The following is a 5,388-nucleotide window of genomic DNA, read 5'->3' on the forward strand; positions in this document are numbered from 1 at the left end:
TCACCAAAACAGGGAGACGTAACCAGGTAGGGGTCTGTCCTGCCCCGAGTCCTTAACAGTCTTTAGTCCGTCCTGGGTTACGCTCCAACTATGTACAAAGGATTCCCGGTAAATCCACCAAGGACTCCTAAAAATAACTAGAAACACATAATTATACACAAGCAACAATAAACAGGTAACCACAAATAAAACAATTTATACACTTCAAATCCTCCAACGTGCGGGTAACTGGCCCCTAGTGGACCTACGGAGCTGACTGTCTGGCCCTGAACTACAGGGTGTAGGAGCTGTTAAGGGTAAACTGGGCAGCGGTCTACGGGCCCTTTGGCTCACTAGGGATATGGCAGGCTCACTGCAAGCAGAGGGTTGATCCTCCTGGTCTGCTGGTGTGGGGTCTTCTGCCTCCTGGACCGGCTGTTCTTCCAGCTCTACCTGTTGCTCCGTAGGTGCTTGGGATGCTGGTTGGAGGAAGGTGAGTACGGGTACCACAACTGCACCATTGACTTGAGTCCAAGACCGAGGGAAGTCTCCGAGCACAGTATTAACCATGTCTTCCCTTTCCTCTACGGGTCGAGGGTCTTCTTGTTCCTCTTCAGGGTTCCGTAGCTGTTCGGGACACTTCTTCAGATGATCCCGGGATACAATGGTTGTGGTTTCCCCTCCGTCTTTACTGATGGTACAGACCTTTGGGTTGTCGTGGCTTGAGGGCAGTACGGTGTACGGGTCCTTCTCCCACTGGTCGTCCAACTTGTGGAGCCGTCTTTTTCTCTTCAAGACCTGCTCTCCGGGTACCAGGGGAACAGCGGGAGCATACTGGTTGTAAGTTTTCTCTTGTCTTTCCCTAGCCTGACAGAGACTTCGCTCCACGCTCTCCTGTACTCTCCGGTACTGCTGCTGCCTCTCTGTGTCCCAGTCTGCTTCTGGTGAAGTGTCCTCAGGTGTCAGGACTCCCATTTCCAGGTCAACAGGTAACTTACCAGGTCTCGCCCTCATTAGGTAAGCCGGGGTACAGTTGGTGGAACCTACCGGGATGTGGTTGTATAGGTCCACCAGATCGGGCAGCTTCTCAGGCCACAGACTGCGTTCTTCCAGGGGCAACGTTTTCAGAAGATCCATTACCACCTGATTCATTTTCTCACAAAGTCCATTAGTTTGCGGATGATAGGGTGTCGTCCTTATCTTCCGGCAGCCATACAGAGTGCAGAATTCTTGGAAGACCTCCGCTTCAAAGGCAGGTCCCTGGTCTGTCAACACTTGGTCCGGGTACCCGTGTGGACGGCAGAAATGCTGCTGGAAGGCTCTCGCTGCTGTTCGAGCTGTTAAGTCCTTGACGGGGACGACAACCAAGAACCGGGAGTAGTGATCCACGATGGTTAGTGCGTAGACGTAGCCACTTCTGCTTGGGGTCAGTTTTACATGATCCAAGGCTACCAGTTCCAACGGCTGCCGGGTGACGATGGACTGCAGGGGAGTCTTCTGGCTGGCACGGTCCTTCCTTCTTAGGTTGCACGGGCCACAGTCTCTGCACCACCTCTCGATGGTTCCCCTCATGCCTACCCAGTGGAACCGCTCGCGCAGCAGGAACTCCAGCTTCTTCCATCCGAAGTGTCCAGCCCCGTCGTGGTATGCCTCCATCACCATGGCTGCGTCTCTTCGTGGCACCACTACTTGCCAGATTAGTTCATGCGTCCGGGAGTTAACCATTCTGCGGCACAACTTCCCCTTATAAAGGAACAGTCGACTCTTCTCAGCCCACAGTTGCTTGGCTTCCTCCGGAGCATCTGGGTCAAGGCGAGCCTCTGGCCGAGTCAGCATCTCCTTCACCAGTCGGACGGCAGGGTCACTGTCTTGCGTTTCCTCCCAGTTGTAGTGAGGCAAGGGGTTAAACGTAGCGGCTTGCTTACTCCTTACCCGGTGGGAATACTGGATAGTCCCATGCCGGTGGAACGCAGGGAGTTCGACTTCTTCCAGTCCCTCTGGATCTTCTCCTACGTCCGGTAGGTTTGGCATCCTGGACAGGGCGTCCGCGTTGGTATTGGAGCGTCCTGCCCGGTATTTGATTGTGAACTCGTAGTTGGACAGACGGGCCATCCATCTCTGCTCTAGGGCACCGAGTCTTGCTGTGTCCAGGTGTGTCAACGGGTTGTTATCCGTGTACACGACGAACCGGGAAGAAGCGAGGTAGTGCTTAAAGCGTTCGGTGACTGCCCACACCACTGCCAGGAACTCTAGCTTAAATGAGCTGTAATTCTCAGGGTTTCTCTCGGTGGGTCGCAGTTTTCGGCTGGCGTAAGCGATTACTCGTTCTTTCCCCTGCTGGATCTGGGACAGCACGGCTCCTAGCCCGATGTTACTTGCGTCGGTGTAGAGGATAAAGGGCTGGCTGTAATCCGGGTACGCCAGGATTTCATCCCCCGTGAGGGCCATCTTCAGCTGGCGGAAGGACTCCTCTTCCAACTTCTCCCATCTGAAGGGCGGCTTCTGGTTCTTGGCCTTCCGGGACTGGCCTATCAGGAGGTCCTGCATAGGAGCTGCCTTTTTGGTGAAACCGGGGATGAACCTGCGGTAGTAGCCTACCAACCCGAGGAACTGCCGCACTTCCTTTACACTGGAGGGACTTGGCCATTCCTTAATTGCGGTGATCTTATCAGGGTCGGGAGCCACTCCGTCAGCGCTCACCACGTGTCCCAGGTACTGCACCTTTGGTTTCAGGAGGTGACACTTGGAGGGTTTCACCTTTAGGCCGTAGCTTGCCAGAGCTTCGAACACTTCCGCCAGGTGTTTCAGGTGGTCCTCATAAGTCTTAGAATATACGATGACATCGTCCAGGTACAACAGGACCGTCTCAAAGTTTCTATGGCCCAGACAGCACTCCATTAATAGTTGGAAGGTTCCTGGTGCGTTGCAGAGTCCGAACGGCATGCAGGTAAACTCGCTAAGTCCCATCGGGGTGGTGAATGCGGTCTTCTCCCGGTCCGCCTCTGCTACAGGAACCTGCCAGTACCCACTAGTGAGATCCAAGGTAGAGAAGAAGTTAGCAGATCTTAAAGCAGCCAAAGACTCCTCTATCCTTGGTAAGGGGTACGCATCCTTGTGTGTGATACGGTTGATTTTCCGGTAATCTACACACATCCTCATGGTGTTGTCTTTCTTTTTGACTAAGACTAGTGGAGCTGCCCAGGGGCTACAGCTATCCCTGATCACCCCAGCCTCCTTCATGTCTCTAAGCATCCCCTTGGCGTGTTGGTAGTGTGCAGGGGGTACGGGTCGATACCTCTCTTTTATGGGAGGATGGTCTCCCGTGGGGATGTGGTGTTCTACCCCCTTGACTCGCCCGAAGTCTAACGGGTGTTTACTAAACACTCTCTCGTACTCTTGAACCACCCGATAGACTCCCTGTTTCTGATGTGAGGGAGTGGAGTCAGTACCCAAATGTAGTTGCTGACACCAGTCCTCCATTGTTTTCTTAGAGCCGTTACCTTCCTCCGGGTGAGATGGAGGCAAGGGTTCCACAGATTGTATAGCATTTTGGTTAATGGTATATAATTTGGCTAGCGTGGCATACCGGGGCAGGTACACTTCCCTCTTCCCGATATTGATTATGCGAACGGGCACCCTCCCATGGCGTGCATTAACCACCCCCCGTGCTGTCAAGATGGTGGGCCTACTGTCTGAGTAAACTGGTTCTACCATTGCCCGGTAATCTCTACCTCTCAGACCAATAGCTGCCCGGCACCAAATCATCATTTCACTTTTTGGGGGCATGGCAATAGGGAAAGGGTCACACATTCTCACGCTACCAATCTCACCGCCGGAGAGTTCCACCTGTTGCCGTCGCATCAGTGCCCGGATCTCTTTTTGGAGCACTCGCTGCTCGCCGGAGCTGGCGTTCTTGGCAACCTGCTGTAAAAGGAAAATCACCTCTGCAAGACAATTTTCAATTACATTAGTTCCTAGAGTTATCTTTGGGTGACTCTCGTGTTTGTCAATGTCTACAATGATCAGTCCCTGTGCTGCCAGTTCAACTCTACCAATTTTAATGGTCACCTCTTTAAATCCGATCTGTGGCACGGGCTGACCATTGCTGGCGATGATACTCAAGTCGTCGTCAGGGTAGCGGGTAATATCCGAGTCATTCCAGTACTGCTTGAAGAGCACGTACGGGATGGTGGTGACCTGTGACCCGGTGTCCAGTAGGGCACTCTTAGGAATGCCATCCAGTACCACAGGCAAGACTGGACGTCCTCCCACATATTTGTCGCGCCAGTTTGATGGGCCTGATGATCTTTTTCCTAGGGGTTGGCCCTCTACCCTAGGTTGTGCCAGTTTAAAGGACAGTACCTTGCCATATGTCCGGGTTGATTACAGCGGCGGCAGATGGGTCGTCCGTCCTCGTTGTATTGGTCGCTGGGTCTTCCTCTGGCCGGTGGGGTCCTCCTTGGTCGACGCCACGGGATGTCCTCCGGTCCGGATGCCAGCTGGATCTTCCCAGGAGTGGAAACCTGTAAAGACTGCACAGTTCGGGTTAGCGCAGCAACGCTTTTAGCTAGCTCTTGGACCTGATGGTGCAGGTCTGGAGCCGAGTCATTGTTCAAAGCCTGCGCATCAGCTCCCACAGGCCCTGCCGACAAGGGCGCCACCTCCTGGTGGTAGGTGGTAGTGGGGCGTCTGTGGGTCACAACGCCACCTGGTGCCGGTTCTCGGAGCACCCGGATGGCTCTGTCCTTGAACTGTGCAAATCCCAGATGAGGGTCCTGTAAGGCCATTGCCCGCAACTGGGTTCGGTGGGCATTGCAATATAAACCCTCTATAAATTGTTCAGTCAACAGCCTGTCCTCGTCTCCCACGCCGTCAGGGTCGGTCTGCTTAATGGCTCTCAGGGCCTCTTGTAGGTTCAGGGCATAGTCCCTTATACTCTCATGTGCCCGCTGTTTGCACCCGTAGAATCTAAGCTTGATCTCGGCTGAGGTGCGGGTATCAAAGGTGTCCCTCAGCCGGGTTAGTATCCCTGCGACAGTCCTCCCCCCAGGTGGCCAGGACTTTACCTCCCTTTGGGCTGCCCCGGTTAATTGGGCCACCAGGATGCTTACTTTTTGCTCTTCTGTGAGGGGGTACACCTGGAAGAGGCTATCCAGTTTTTCTCTAAAGTCCTGCAGGGTATGTGACTCCCCTGAGTACTGGGGTAGCCAAGCTGCCCCCGGGATATAGGGCATGGTGAAAGGCATGACCGCAACAGCGGTGGCGCTGGCGGGGGTTGGAGCGGTGAAGCTCTCCTCCGTATCCGACATCCTTCTCCCCCCTAGTGGACCGTGGCCTACCTTGCGATGATCCTCTTCCGTAGGCCGCGGCTCCGCAGTGGATCGTCAGGGTTGAGGACCTTCCGTCGCG

The sequence above is a fragment of the Phyllobates terribilis genome, unplaced genomic scaffold, assembly GCF_046119375.1.
Source record: "Phyllobates terribilis strain yellow unplaced genomic scaffold, ASM4611937v1 Scaffold_1__5_contigs__length_1240528914, whole genome shotgun sequence".
Classification (NCBI taxonomy): domain Eukaryota; kingdom Metazoa; phylum Chordata; class Amphibia; order Anura; family Dendrobatidae; genus Phyllobates; species Phyllobates terribilis.